Source organism: Camelus bactrianus, chromosome 4 (assembly GCF_048773025.1).
Source record: "Camelus bactrianus isolate YW-2024 breed Bactrian camel chromosome 4, ASM4877302v1, whole genome shotgun sequence".
NCBI lineage: Eukaryota > Metazoa > Chordata > Mammalia > Artiodactyla > Camelidae > Camelus > Camelus bactrianus.
The window spans coordinates 92,035,458-92,051,315 of record NC_133542.1 but is presented as its reverse complement, the minus strand read 5'-3'; the positions used below and the strand labels follow the sequence as shown (position 1 = coordinate 92,051,315).

At 38.4% G+C, this 15,858-nt stretch overlaps 1 long non-coding RNA gene across 6 annotated transcripts in view; it reads right to left on the bottom strand.

Annotated features, from left to right (window-relative positions):
• The window catches only part of LOC141577554 (uncharacterized), a 732,371-nt gene that overhangs the window by 327,528 nt on the left and 388,985 nt on the right, over window positions 1–15,858 (bottom strand). For all 6 annotated transcript variants that reach the window (XR_012506790.1, XR_012506792.1, XR_012506791.1 and 3 more), the window contains one exon: window positions 7,134–7,323. This is a non-coding gene — a long non-coding RNA (uncharacterized LOC141577554). The remainder of the gene's footprint in view (window positions 1–7,133; window positions 7,324–15,858) is intronic.

Genomic DNA, 15,858 nt, shown 5'->3' with positions numbered 1-15,858 from the left:
CAAGTTGAATAAGTTACCTATAATCACAACATTGTGCCTATAGTTAACAATACTGTGCTGCTAAGAGGGTAGATGTTAAGTATTCTTACCACAATTAAATGACAACTGAAATAAAAAGGTCCCTTGAGCTGCATCACACACCCCACTAAAGAAAAGAAAAAGGGTTACATTTTTGGTTAAGTTTCTGTGATGGATTAAGGATGGTCTCAAATTCCTTATGACTCTGTCATGAAGGGAGGTCTGCTTTTTGTTTTCATGTTTTTCTCAGTGATTCTGCAATGGACCTGTGACTTTGTTGACTAATAAAATATGGCAGAAGTGGCACCTGACCAGTTTTCCAGATGGCCTTTGAGAAACCTGGCAGCTTCTGCTTCCTCTCTTGGAATACTTATTCTCAAAGCCCTGAGCAACTAAGAAATCTGACTGCCTGCCAGACAGACCAAGTGCAGAAGCCTTGCAGAAAGGGGGAATACACAGACTACACAGCAAAGAGGCCCTGCATCTCTATCATCCCAACTGAAACCAGCCCTCCATTCCTACCCTCCCGGGACACCAGCCCCGTAAGGGAGCCATTGTGAATATCCCTTCCCGCCCGAGCCCCCAGACGGCTCCCACCCTCGCTGATAGCATGTGGAACAGAAGGTGCACCCGGGTGAGACCTTCAGCCTCAGAGTCACAAGAGGTCAGTAAATGGATACGGTTTTAAGCAACTGAGTCTTAGGTTAGTTTTCCATGCAGCAAAAAAAAAAAAAAATACATGGTAGCCTTATATACCCTCAAATTTATAATTATTCCATTCATTCAACAAGTATTTTACTAGACATTTATTAAGGAGCCCAGTGTGGGCTCCTGGCTGCTATTTCTGTCCAGCTGGAAAAGAAACATCAAACAGATAAGAACCTATCAATTCATATACAATATAATGCAACTAGAATTTGGTGTGTGGTATGATGAGAAGGGATGGGTCCATGCGTGACAGCCAAGGCAGTGAGGATTAAACTGAGCTCAAAAGAGGTGGTGGGAGGTAACTCGGCATGGAAGCAGCAAGCACCTGTGGGAAATCACTGTAGAACGACAGAGCACGGCACACCGAGGACTAAGAGAAGGTCACTGTAGCGGAGACTCAAAACACTGGGGGATACGTGGTCAGCTGAGGCCAGCGTCAAAGACAGAGGCCAGAACTAATGTAATAAACAAGCAAACAGGCACTGTCTTGTTGGCCTTGCCGTCTTGCTACCTAGAACATTTTACTTCTTACTACCCAGCAGAGCTGATGTTCAATAAATGCTAAATGCTCCCAGAAAAGAAGGAAAAGATAAAGGGAAGGACACAGTGAGTTGTTCTTCCCTCCTGCACACCCTGCTTACACAGGAGTACGCTCTCATTCAGTGGTTCTCAAAATCGGCAGCTTCTTAAAATAATCTGGGATTTAAAAAAAAATATCCTCATCCCCAACCTGGAGCCCATACCCAAATTGGACCACACACGTAATGAATTAGAATCTCCTGGATGGGACCAGACATCCCAGGTACTCCAATGTGCAGCCAAGTTTGCACCAAGGAGTGGTGTTTCCATCAGTCCATGGTTCTGTGTGGTCAGGTGGGGAAAGTTGGTGCCCTGACTAATTTTCTACACAGACCTTGCAGTTTTAAGGGTCGGGAAATTAATCCAGGTCCTAATGCAACCCGACATTGGTAAGAAATGGGGAATAACAGACCAGCACTAAGTATCACTAGTTATTACTGAGAACCTGACATCTAATTTAAAAAGTATGTCCCCATGCCTCCATATAAATGAATTATGTAAGCAGCCTACATAGGGGCTATTTACTGAAACATTCACATAGTGGAATATATTGAATAAATATGCCAGATAAAAATGAGCAAATCTAGTTAAATGATTACTATATCATGGACTGTTTGATGAAAAAATATTTTTGATCACAGATCTCAGCACCAGCCCAGCACAAAAATGTAATTTGTGTTCCAACTGATGGCTGCAGATAAATTATAAATTAGTAAGGCTGGTTCAATAACTCAGTAACAATTGTGGAAAATACCCATACACAGACATACTATTTTCAATAGTTTATGAAAGATAGTTTTGATGCATAGGCCGAGCAATCTTCATTTTTCTCACTCCTTACTGTTTGCCTACTCTGAGGTGTCCTATGAAAAGCCATTCTGTCTAATTTCACTAACGTCATGAGGGTCGTTTTCATGGAGGATCTGAAATCTGAGAATTTCTCAGCATTTGCCAATGTAGAAATGGATGCTCTGAAGACATGAAAGTGTCTGTCATTTAAAAATAAAATATTACATCATTTTATAGATAATATACCTGTAATATTAGCTTTCTCTTCTATTTTGAGGCCCTGTATTCTAACAAAGAGACCTTTTCATAGAAGGAATGTGGCTGCTTCTTAGAGCTCCAGCACCCCTGGCAAGACAGGCCCTCGACCTTGGCTCATAGACTACACCTTCATGTTTCCTTAATACCAGGAAGCCATGTTTCCTGCATGGTGCTTCATATAGAACCATTTGTCTTCAAATCTGTGTACATTTAACCTTGAAGTTGTGTTCAATTTCTTGCTACTGACTAGATGCATGTCTATATTACTCCTCTCTGTGTGTCATGAGCTGAAAAGCAGACACTCCCACCACGTGGCCTGCAGTACCAGCACCTTCCCTGTTACTGGACTCTCCCCAGGATCTTGTTGATGCCCCCTCTCCACATGATCATCACTGTGACCTCCGAGCAGGGGCTATTCCTGTGCCACGGTGCTGGCTAGGTGCTGACCTGCATTGTTAATTACTCTTATGACACATCTGTGAGACAGGCACTATTATTCTGATTCTAAAAGTGAGGAGATGGACACACAAGGATTCTCAGTGACTTGACCAATTCCCTGAGCCAGAAAAGAGCACAAATACGATGAACCAGAACTCCTAACCGTAAGCCCAGGGTTGTTTAACTGCATTCCAACTGGAGGGGATCTGATTTTACTCAGTTAAGAAGACACTGTCTCTAACATTCATTCTAATGGGGTAGATATTTGGTTCTGAAAGCCCCCACCACTTGGAATGATGTCATAAATCCCATTCTCATTTCTAGGTATTTACTGTCTTTATCTTACAAACAAGTGTGAAACTTCAAACCAAAAATGGACTGCTATTTTCCCCTGCTATTGCATTGCTGCTTTATGACAATATTTTTTCTGTAAATTTTCTGAATTGGCTTTTTGTTGGACATTACTAACTCCCTAAAATTATGGACTCAGAAGTCAGGCAGACCAAATTCAAGTTTTGCTATATCCTGCCTGAGTGACCTCAGTCAAGCTCGTTCACCTCTTGGAGTCTCAATTTTCTCATTTGTAAAACAGTGCTTAAAATAAAGCCCGGAAGCCAGTTTACTGCATGGTAAAGAGAACTAGATAAGATCATGCATATAAAGAACTTAGCACAGTGCTCCAGAAATATTCATGATGATGACAATGACAGTAATTCTTAGAGAGACTCATCTTTCATTGGATGGACTTTGTTTGGGTCAATCTGTTGTCCGTTAATTGACCTAACACTTTATCTTGACTAATTGTAACCCAAAGAGTGTCACACTACAATTACAGTTTCAATCTCTCTCTCTCTCTCCTTCCCTCCCTCTCCCTCCTTCCCCCCTCTCAGGTACTAAGCTGTGTTATTACCCAGCAGTACAAAGGTCAGCTGACTCTGAAATGAATAAGCCAAAGTGGCATTTTCTTTGTCAACTTCCACTTTGGTAGATGAATCTCAGAAGAGGATACTTTACAGCCCCTAACATTTGATCAGGGGCTAGAGCAAAATGAAAACACAGGGCCCTGTGCTCAAAAAACAGGGAAAAAGTAATGCTAAAGATACTACAATATAAAATGTTTTCCTCTCTTCTGCAGTCAGTCCCCCTCTCCCTCCTGCTTTCCCTAGAGCAAGAACCACGCCCTTACCCTCTTTGGATCTGCCACAGCCAGGACGGTGCGTAAAAGCAGCTGATTAAATGAGGCATGATGGATGAATAACAACATCCCTGAATCTGCGATCTCTCCATTTCCAGGCCCCACCTTTAGCCAACAGCATCCTTCCCTCACATGTCATTAGTAGTTCCCAAGCCGGCTGCCCTTTCTTCTAACTTCTTCTCACCTCAGTCCATACCGCCCCACTGCCTAACAGAACTTTCTGAAACATATGTTCTGTTTGTATTAACAGTATTAAAAACTCTTTGTGGCTTGCCATCAGTTCCCCTAAAAATCACACCCTCCCTATAAAAGCTGTTACTACACTGCTTTTTCAGCAATAAGATGCGTTTGTTTGGTTTGTCTGCTTCTTTGTGTTTATTTACGTATAGATTTGAACTTCTCACTCTTTTTGGAACATTATCTGGTTATCAACTCATCCCTTGCTTGATTCTGCTTACCCAACCAATACAATTATTTTATTTTACAATATAGTTTCATTAACTTTTCTACCTCTCATTTCAGTTGCGATGTCCCCTCCCCCGTGTACCCGGTACCACTGCTTGTGCTTTCATCTTACACATCACATAAATACACAAGGTGAAGGTCTGCCTTCTGTACCAGTCTTATAAGTGTCACAGGGGCAAAGCCGAACCTAGTCCTGTTCATTGCCATCTCCCCAAAGTCCAGCAACATGCCCAGCACTTAACAGAAACCCCATATATGAGTTTATAAATGAATAAATGAACAAACAGATGATTAAATGCTACTGAGAATGTTAAAGACTATTTGTGTTTCACATTCTTAACAGGCCTCTCAGAAAAATTCTAATCCTGCCCAAAACGTCACTTCCTAGAAGAGATTCGGGAAAAGAAGGAGGGAGGGGAGTTGGAACTGCAGACTTTTAATACAGTCAAAAACCTCCCTCGCTTGCAACTCTTACAGTCACTCAGCTGTGGGTTAGCTCCTGGCAATGCCCACCCCAGTACGTGGCAGGGCTGGAGACATCTAAGGCCAATGTAATTCATGGGGAAGCAGTCTTCAGGGCTGAACAACTTATATTGTACAGTGTATGGCTGTCTTGATATATACTTTTGATACAGATTTGATTAGTGTTTCTTTTGCCCTCGTGAAAAGTAAATTTGTATCAGACGTAAAGCTGCCTGATTTCTTCTTGTTATAGGTAAGTATGTCCTTGGGGATTTCACATCTCAGGGGTATTTGGAGAAGCAGCTTGCATTTTTCAAGTATATACTATGTGCTATTCCCTTTGCAAAATGCTGTATGTAAATTATCTTATTTAGTTTTCAAACATCCTTACAAAAGGTATTCTATTATTTTCCCCACTTTGTAGGTAAGTAAAGAGCTTAGCGAGATTAAGACATCACCAGCTAAGCAGATGACTCCATATGGCTAATAGAGACACAAACTGAGATCTCTCTGCTGAGACATAAGGCCAACAGCTCATCGTTGATGGAGAGCAATGGCTCTCGATTTGGACCTATTTTTATCTAGGACATGTAGTTCCATTTTTAGCAAAGAATCACCTCATTTGCTTCATCTTCTTTGGAAGCCTGCAGACAAGGTAAGGGAATACCACTTCATACTGCCTTTCTTTTCAAAAGTTGGCTCCATCAGGCTCTGTTCTTGGCACTCCAAATTGGAGAGAAAACCATACCATTTTACACATGCAGAACACTCATTGTGTTTACAAGTAACTGTCTAATATCAACCAAGAAAACCGCATCTTGTTTCCGCAAAACCCACAGAGAACAGTTATATCCAACTAGGTGTAAATGTTTATGTTAACACAAAGGCAATTGTTCTTTAAAAGTATCCCTAAATACATTGTATTTTAAATGACTGTCAACATTCCTAGTATCTTATAGCTTTAATGTTGCACTTAGGTCCTAACGCATTGAATAAAACTAGAGCTCAAATCATTGTAATTAGATTTTTCTATTTTCTTTCAACAAAAATGAAACCAAAAAACTAACAGAAGAACCAAAACACTATCTTAGCTACAAGAGGTGCCTGGTATTTTTAAGAACAAAGCACTTACTTTTGGTTAATAGTGATTTCTGACACCTTGAATGCTGATACATTTTCCCAAGATTTTAAATAAACGCCTCAGTGACTTCTATCGGTGCATCTCAAGGTGAGGAAGAATGATTCCCAGTGTTTCCAAAGAGAAGGCACTCACCTTCACGCTACACTGTGAGGATGGGCTGTTCTCGCTCTCATTTTCTTTGAAGGACGTGAGGACCAGAGATGGGTCTGAACCAGAATCCTCCCCAGGGCAAAAGGTTGACTGAGTATTTCCATTTCAGTACTGGCATGGAGGGTTTCAGGAAGCCAGACTGTTCTCAGAGTTTCTCAGAAAGCACTGTCTTCATGTCAAAGGTTGCACTAAGGTGACATTTGTGCTATTTGCTAGTTTTCTTTTTTTCACATTTAAAAAAATATATTTAACACATACCAGGAAAGTGGTAACTGCTTTAAATAGCTTATTTAATTGTAACTGTTTCACAAGCACTACATGAGATGAAATAACTTGCTAAGAGAGAGTGGTGGGTCAAGGATTTAAACACTACTCCTATGACCACAGGTCCCCTGGTCTTGGTGGCTACGCTCTTGTGTCCCAGATGAAGATGCACGAGGTTCAAGAAGCAAGCATTACACTCTTAAGGACCATAAGTCCATATTATAAAGCAACCATCGTAAGGGAACAAGTGACTTAAGATTGACCTGAAACCAGACTGTTCCCGAATGTTCATTCATTTGTTACAATAATAAACATCTGTTACCAGGCACCCAGTGACCATGATTCCCTTGGGAAATGGGGCCTTCTTGTCATGAAACACTCCATGTTTCCAAACAGAGCTAGGTGGAGTACCCAGCACAATGCAAGGAACTTCCTTTGGCTACAAAGGTGTGTCTGATGGAAGCAAAGCCAGATCCAAACTAGGTAGGTCCAAGTCACAGAAGCAGATACCTTGCCCTACTTTCAGAATAATGATAGCCTCAGTGTGGTTCAGATATTTAAGAAAGAGTGGTAAGAAAGGAGGTGGGACGCTGAACCAGAATGTGCAACAATGACAAGGACAAAGCAAAGATACACTGGAGACAAGCACGTTCCAAAAAAACTTACCTCCAGATAAGTGAATGCTGAAAACCGTGCAGGATGTTTAGTGGAGAAAGAGCCAGGTGGACCTCAGGTACAAAGTGACCAAGCAGATGGTAGGTTCTCAGTGAATCTATGAACTTGACTCCTGGTGGACTCAGCGCTACTGGCTCATGCCACAGAGCCAAGCACGGCGCTCCCGCTAAGAAGTAAAAATCTGTGAAAGAGTAAAACCACAAGTTCAGTACAAAAGATCTCACTAGGGCTCCTAATCAGGAAATATTACATTCCCAAACAGAAAAAATAAATGTGTACACAGATAAATGAAAACAAACTGCATGTATATATGCATATATGTACATATATATTGCATACACACACGTATATTGAATAGAACAAAACTAAATCCAAGTTTATATTTAAATCAGTCCTTTTAAATGGTCTGAAAAAGAAACCTGCCTCTTCAGGAGGGAATGAGAGAAAGGCTGTTTGACCACACGGTGTGTTCAAATCAGTCCTGCTTTCTAGAAACATTTACATCAGAAGGAAGTTTGATAAGCTCCGCTGGTGGTAGTCAGGGCACACACACTAGAGAGGCAGAAGAATGAATTCTTCTTATTTCCATCCAATCTGTTTTTCTTTTCACTCTAATACAACATGCCAAGCGCTCCTATTATGGTAATTCACTGTAATATGTATGAAGAGATGACCCTGACACCAGGCAAAGCAAAGAATGTGTCTTTTTCTCAGATAATTGAAAAACAGACACCATCATTTTCTTTAGAAATGAACCATTAGATTGTCTACACAGCACAGTGACTAGTGGAATCCTTAAGGAACAATGCCACCTGTATTTATATATTTCTGGACAGGTACAGCTGATGGTATAAACTCATCTTATGGGATTGCCAGAACAGCTGCAGGAAAGAGATAAAGACATTTTATCATTTTAATTTGCTATCACCTAAACATAACGGCAGCGTAACAAAATTGCCTGGGATTGTTGCAAATAATCTGTCATCAGAATTGATGGTGTTCACCAAAGTAGTTTCATTAGCAAACTTCAGTCTGTTCTTGGGCTTGAAAATAAAAATCTACTTTACGCCATATGAAAATGCCCTTGGTTCTTCCTGTACTGATAAATAACAATAGCATTAACTGCAGCAAAACTGATTTGGGATAAAGAATGTTATTCAGCTGAAAATCTAATAATTATCCTGGAAAGGTGTATCAAAAGAAAGTCCATCCAGATTGCCTGACTTAATAGAATTACTACTTAAAGCCACATTTATATCTAGGTTTTAAAAGCATCTTAATTCTTATTCACTGAAACAAAACTGTTTATGTGATTCTTAGCATTTGTTAAAAGCCAACAACCTTGATAAACTCAATAAAGAAAGACATGTATTTCCAGAGCCTTGTGATCAGTTCGAAGCCAGATCATTTTTTGTGTTGAATTTCATAATAAACAAATACCTTAAGTGGTCAGAGACAGAGTTATCAGTCATTATGGCAACATAAAAATTGGGATAACTCCATCAGGGGCTTACACTGGGTCCAGGGATTGGGGGGGAGATTATTGGTTTGTGTTTCTCATTAAGGGGAGAAGAATTGTTGCTGACATAGATCTAAGGACCTAAGACATACACGCCCTCTTTCGTACCCATTGGAGAAACTGTAGCTCTCCTATGAGAGTATTTCCCTGCTCGTCCACAGATGGGTTATTGCTTCTTCCTTGAAATGCCAATGGCCCTTACTATTTGTACAACTCAGTTAAACATAGGTCATCATCTGTTTTCATAGTCACAGAGCTGAGAAAGATTTTTGGGAGAAGGGCAACTGGAAATAACATCATTGGGGATTAAGTGCCAGACATTGCTCAGAGAGCTAACGTTGGGGGAAAGCTGGGAACTGAGAACATTTTCCTTTGATCCCAAAACCTCTCCATAATATTGTTGTTTTCATCAAACACCCAGATAGGAGTGTAAGTAATCTGAAATCAGGGATGAGGTTTTACCTATTTCTGTGCACCCAGCACTATCTGCTCAGCCATGCTTATATAAACCCATTCAGTAGAGATTTGTAAACCACAGTTTACAACTAAAAGAAATGTTGCTAAAAAGTTGTACTTGGGGAATTTGACTTCGCAGCATTTTAGACTTCAAGGGACATTCAAACTCATCCCATTCAATTCCTTTATTTTACTTTTAGTTAGTATTTATTATATAAAAGTAACATAAGCACATAGTTTTAAAAGTCAAGTTATAAAAGTTTATAGCAAAATATGAAATATGCCCTTCATTCCAAACCAGTGGTTCTCAACCAGTGATAATTCTGCCACCCAGGAGGCATTAGGCCATGTCAAGAGACATTTTTGATTGTCACTATTTGGGGAGAGCGGTTGCTGTTAGCATCTGGGGTGGAGAGGCGGGGATACTGCTAAGTGTACTAAAATACACAGGACACATGCCCACAACCCATTTCAAAGAGCACCAAGACTTGATTAGGCAAAGGGAGAAGCTGAATAAAGGATCCAGCCTAAACTTCCAGGAGCTCTGCAGCTGCCCCACCTTTAAAACCACACTTATGACTCATTAGTTGCAAATTATCTGCTGCAATCAACTTTTAGATAATTTTCATATAGGGTGTAAGGTATGGATCAAACTTTATTTTATTTTTTTGTCAATGGGATTTCAATTGTTCCTGCAGGATTTGATAAGAATACTATCTCCACTGAATTGCCTATGCATACTCTGTGAAAATCTATTTCAAATATAAGTGGGGGTCTATTTTGGGCCTCTCTATTCTGTTGCAGATCCACTGATGTATTAGTCCATTTTTACACTGATACCATATTGCCTTGACGATTGTAGGTTTACACTAAGTCTTGACATCAGGAAGCATTTAGTTCCCGAACTTTGCTCCTTTTCAAAGTTATTTTGGTGACTCAGTTGTTTAGATTTTCTTAGAAATTTCCTATACATTTTAGAATAAGCTAAATATCTACTAGAATTATGACTAGAATTTTATTACATCTATATATCAATCTGGAAAAGATTGATATCTTCATAATTTTGGGTCATTACACTCATGAACACAGTGCATCTTTATTTAGAGCTGCTTAATTTCTCTCCGTACCCTTTTGTAATTTTCAGTGTACAAGTTTCTGATATCTTTTTGCAGACTTACTCCTATGTATTTTATACATTGTCTCTACTTGTTTGTAGCTAGTGTAGAAATGAAACTGATTTTGCATACTAATCACCAGCCTGAAGCATTGTTAAATATACTTCCTAGCCTTTTTTTTTTTTTAATCTGTGAAATTTCCTATGTAGGTCATCATGTCTTCTGTGAATAAGACTATTTTACTTCTTCCTTTGCAATCTGGATGCTTTTTATTTTTTTTTTTCTTGCCGTATTTCACTGGCTAGAACATCTAATCCAATGTGGACTGGAATTAGCAAAAGTAGACATCCTTTATTTGCTTCTGATCTTAAGATGAAACCATTCAGTCTTTCACCGTTAAATATGTTAGTTGCAGGGTTTGTTTTGAAGATGCTCTTTATCAGTTTAAAGATGATCTTTTTGATGTCCAATTTTCTGAGTGGCTAATTCAAAAACAAATCTTGGATTTTGTCAAACGTTTTTCTGAATTTAGTGTGATAGTCGTATGGTTTTTCTTTTTCAGTTGTTCTTATGATTTTGGATCAGATTAATTTTGTGATATGAAAACAACTTTGTACTTCTGTGATAAATGTCACTTGGCCATGATGTATTATCCTTTGTATATGTTATAGTTATTACTACATTTGATTTATTAAAATATTTTTTGAGTTTTTTGTATATACACTTATGAGAGTTACTAGTCTATAGATTTCTTGTCATCTCTTCCGCTTGTTTTGATACCTGGGTAATGCTGGTTTCATTGAGTAATTTGGGAAGTGTTCTCTCTTCTTCAGTTTTGCGTAAGGGTTTGCATATAATTGGTATTTCTTCCTTAAATGTTTGGTAAAATTCACTAGTGAAGATATTGAGTCCGGAACTTCCTTTCTGTGGAGATATTTACCTAAAAATTCAATTTATTTATAGATAAAGGCCTATTAGTTTATCTATTTCTTCTTGAATGAGCTTTGGCCATTGCTGTCTTTCAAAGAATTTCACCTGGGTTAATTCCACAGAATTTCATTTCTATCTCCCCTGGGTTCTCTCTCCTTGAACCATAGCCTAGAACCTTCTCAAGGCAGTAAACTTGGGGAACTGTAAGACCATGTTCACTGCCTTTCATTATCTGACCTCAATGTCATGAAAGCTGTTAATTTATATGTTTTGTCTGCTTTTCTTTTTGTGGTTTTGTTTCAGGTAGGTAGGTAAATCCAACCCTTGTTTCTCCATCTTGCCTAGAATGGGAAAGTCACAATTAACTCTGAAATACATCAAAACTTAGAAGACTGATGGATTTATGGGTATGTGATTAATCAAGTTAATAACAGAATACAGATGGTAGGTATTTGACTATTCACTTAAAATTATTTTAGTTTTTCTTTATGTTTGCTAACTTTCATAATAAAATATTAAAGTTACCAAGTCAATATTATAAGAATTACATTAATCATGCAAATCAAATTGATAGGAATTAGTATTTATTCTTTCAACTAAGGTATACAGTATTTAGCCTAATCTTAATAAAGTCTGTTATTTAAGTTTCATAAAACTTATGTTAGCAAAACTTTTTTCTTCTATTTGTCTTCATTTTATTTTGATCTTTGGAATGTTTTGTGACAGTACCCATTTGTCTACCTTTCATATTTCCAATGAGTTTCACTAGAGTTCCAATGAACTGTATTGAATCTCACGTACAAAATATAATTTAAAAGATGGCACTAAATATAACATTGTATGGAAGTTGGTTATCAAGCTGAGTCAAGTTAAAGTTTAGAAGGTTTAAATTAATGGAACCAACCTTTGACCAATACTCCAAACTAGGAAATTAGAGTCATCCTTGCTTCTATCATTTAATCACCAAATTCTGTAGGCTGCAATTCCCAAATAACACTAAAATCTGTCATTTCACATCTATGTCCATTAGAGATATCTTGACTTGGACCTTTATTGCTTCTCAACTGAGTGATTTCAATAGGATCTGATATGTGATGCGTCCTCTTCCAAATAAAATTCAAGGCTTTTCATGGCTTCAGGATTTTCATCTTGACTTGCTTTAATCAGTGCCTCAAACATCATCAATTCAATGTCACAGTACGGCAGTCTCCGACCTGCCCCCAAGACCGGGAAGTGTCGGCTATTCTGTCACCTGCATTTCCATACCACTGAATATTCCTTTTTTATAGCCCTTGCATTACTGTATTATGCACATTGTTCCTGTCTCTTCTAAAGAGCAACCATGAGGTTTATCACTTCTCTCAATTCAGAGGATTTGGTAAATGCCTGGCGCATAGCAGATAGTCAGTGTTTGATAAACTGAATTGAGTTCCAGACTGTTGGCAGTATCTTAAATATCTCAGTTCACTCCACCCAACAGGAGTGGAGCACATGACTGGAAATGACATGCTGGGCCCCTGTCACTCACTTCCACTTCCATCCCCAGCCAGGAGATGCAAGTGCAAAGCTGTGTGAAATTTAAAAAAATCATAGTCCAGAGACTTTAGGAGTATGAGCCATTTCATTATTTTTATCCCAACAACCTTATCAACATGATTTTAACAAGGAAATGATTCAGTCAAATTAAAAAGAACAGGGAGGAAAAAAGTTGTTAGTGAATTATTCCAGGAGTAGAAACTGGAAGATATGCTTTGTGGGTTTTCTTGGAAGATATTCTTCAAACTCTCATTGACTGAAAATATTAAAATTTTGATTATTCTGCCAAAATGTTTGCCATGGTTGCACATCTACTTAAGTTATTTTGTTTACAAACATCTCTGATGCTACAAGACCTCATCCAATATATAATGTACAGATTTTCTTTAGAAAAATTGCTTTTTTAAACCAACACTACACCCCAGTTGTTATGAATTTCTTGAAAACATCACAATATCATTAATATTATAAAACCTGAAAAGTTATTTTTAAAGACAGTCTTAAAAATTCCCTTTTGCATTGCTCAAGTAGTTCATTCACATCTTAAATCCAACTTTGAAGCAGTTTTTTCACATAATACTATTTCATATGGATTTTAATTTTTCCCTAGTTTTCTTAATAATCCCGTGAATGAGTGAACACCATTTGAGTTAACATCTTTTGCTTTTAACATAAATTATTTGATTATGTAATGAAACTATTTCATTCAAATAACAAAACTCCACTTATTTCTTTCTTTTAAAAATATTTAGGTTTTTTCCTTAGGACATATTCTTACAAATTATTATATTGAAGGACATGATCATTTACATGGCTTGATGTATTTTTCCAAGTCTGTTGAAATGACTGATACCAAATTATTCTGACTCTAAAGAACTTGGAAAGATCATACACTCTGGTCACCTCTCCTAACACTCCACAAAAGGGCAGAGCCTTTGACATATTCAAGGAAAAAAGAGCCTGAGAGGGACTACACGCCCACCATCTCTTTCCCCAGTTCTGATGCTCATACCACCACTTTGCTGCAACAGGGTTGCAGTTCCATTACTGAAGTTCTCCAAGGGTGCAGGCAAGCAAAATCTTAAGAGCTCTGTCCTACAGTGTATCCCCTTCCTGGTGCTCTAAGGACCCTTTTCTGTTCGTGATGGTTCACAACTCCAGGAGATACAGGTGTCCCAGCAAAGAGGTATGGAAGACAAAACAAGTAAGTGAATAAAATTTAAAATAGGTCTTCAAAACGTGGTTATTCTTCAACTTTGATATCTCTACTCAGTCCAGCTCCTTTTATTTTTAGATGTATCTCCAATAATTGCTTTAGGAACTGTGACTAAGGTTTTAGCTGTTGTCAATGGGAGAGAGAGAATGGAGTGTACTTATTCCTTTGCAATTAAAAACTTACTGATAGGGCACCAGTGAGTAGGGCTTGACTCTCCTCATCCCCCCTCCCCACCTCTCCCTTTCCTTTGTCTCTCATCGACAGGACTCTGGGGTAGCAACAGAGTTAAAATCCAACTGGCAAGTGGGAAGACTTCTCTGTAGGAAACATGTGTGTGAATTTCAGTTGGGTGCTTTTCTCCCCTGAGTTTCCTTCAAATATACCAATTCCCTTGCTCTTCTCACCTTCTGACAGTAAAGGGACTTGCCATCAGCAATCGTCTGCTTTTTCTTTTAACTGAAGTATAGTTGGTTTACAACGTTGTGTTAGTCTCTGGTGCACAGCATAGTGATTTAGTTATATATTCACACAAACATATTCATTTTCAGATTCTCTTTCATTACAGGTTATCACAAGACACTGAATATAGTTCCCGGTGCTGTACAACAGGACCTTGTTGTTTATCTACTTTATGTGTACTGGTTAGTATCTGCAAATCCTAAACTCCCAATTTATCCCTCCACCCCACCTCTGGTAACTGTATATTTGTTTTCTATGTCTGTGAGTCTGTTTCTGTTTTGAAAATAAATTCATTTGTGTCATTTTTTAAGATTCCACATGTTAAGTGATGTCATATGGTATCTGTCTCTTTCTGGTTTACTTCCTTTAGAATGACAATTTCCAGGTCCATCCATGTTGCTGCAATGGCATTATTTTATTCTTTTTATGGCTGAGTAGTATTCCATTGTATAAATATACCGCAACTTCTTTACCCAGTCATCTGTTGATGGACATTTAGGTTGCTTTTATGTCTTGGCTATTGTAAACTAGCACTGCTATGAACATTGGGGTGCATGTATCTTGTTGAATTAGAGTTTTCTCTGGATATATGCCCAGGAGTGGGGTTGCTGGATCATATGTAGTCTATTTTTAGTTTTTTGGCAGTTTTCTGATTTACATTTAACCCACCACTCGTATTTCTTTTCTCTAATCACATTTCAGATAGCAGGTGACTTTCTGTTTAATGGACACCTCATGTACATCTAATTCAGAAAGATCATAATTTTATGAAAGAGGTCTATGTCAGAGCTCTGGGGAAAAAGAAGCACTTGGCATGGGTCCCAATGTTCCCACTAATTCTGCAATGTCCTCAGGCTAGTTACCTGACCTATCTGGGCCTCAGTAACTTCACTTGCCAAACTTAGTGAATGGACACTGATTTTCCAGGCATTATGTTGGAGGAGAGAAGAACACCAGCTTTGGGGCCAGGAAGGCTGAGAAACTGTCTCTGCTCTGGCCTAGGTAAATAAACTGAGATAAATGTACACTGAAATTCCAGGTCACCATTAAAGATGTGACATAGATCTCTGTACCTTAAATGGAAAGAACTTCAAGATGTTAAGTAACAAGGAGTAGAGCAATATGAATGACATTTTACTTAATAGATACACATTATCAATAAAAAATATATATTATCCATGTTGTGGCTAATGTATATAGTGCTGCTAAGGAAGCAACCTAAGTGTCCATCAGTAGATGACTGGATAAAGAAGCTGTGGTATATTTATACAATGGAATAGTACTCAGCCATAAAAAGGAATAAAATAATGCCATTTGCAGCAGCACGGATGCTACATTCTAAGTGAAGTAATCCAGAAAGAGAATATCATATGATATCAGTCATATGTGGAAACTAAAAAAAAAAAAAAAAGAGACTATGAACTCATCTACAAAACAGAAATAGACTCACATAATAAACATTCTTATGGTTACCAGGGCAAGGGG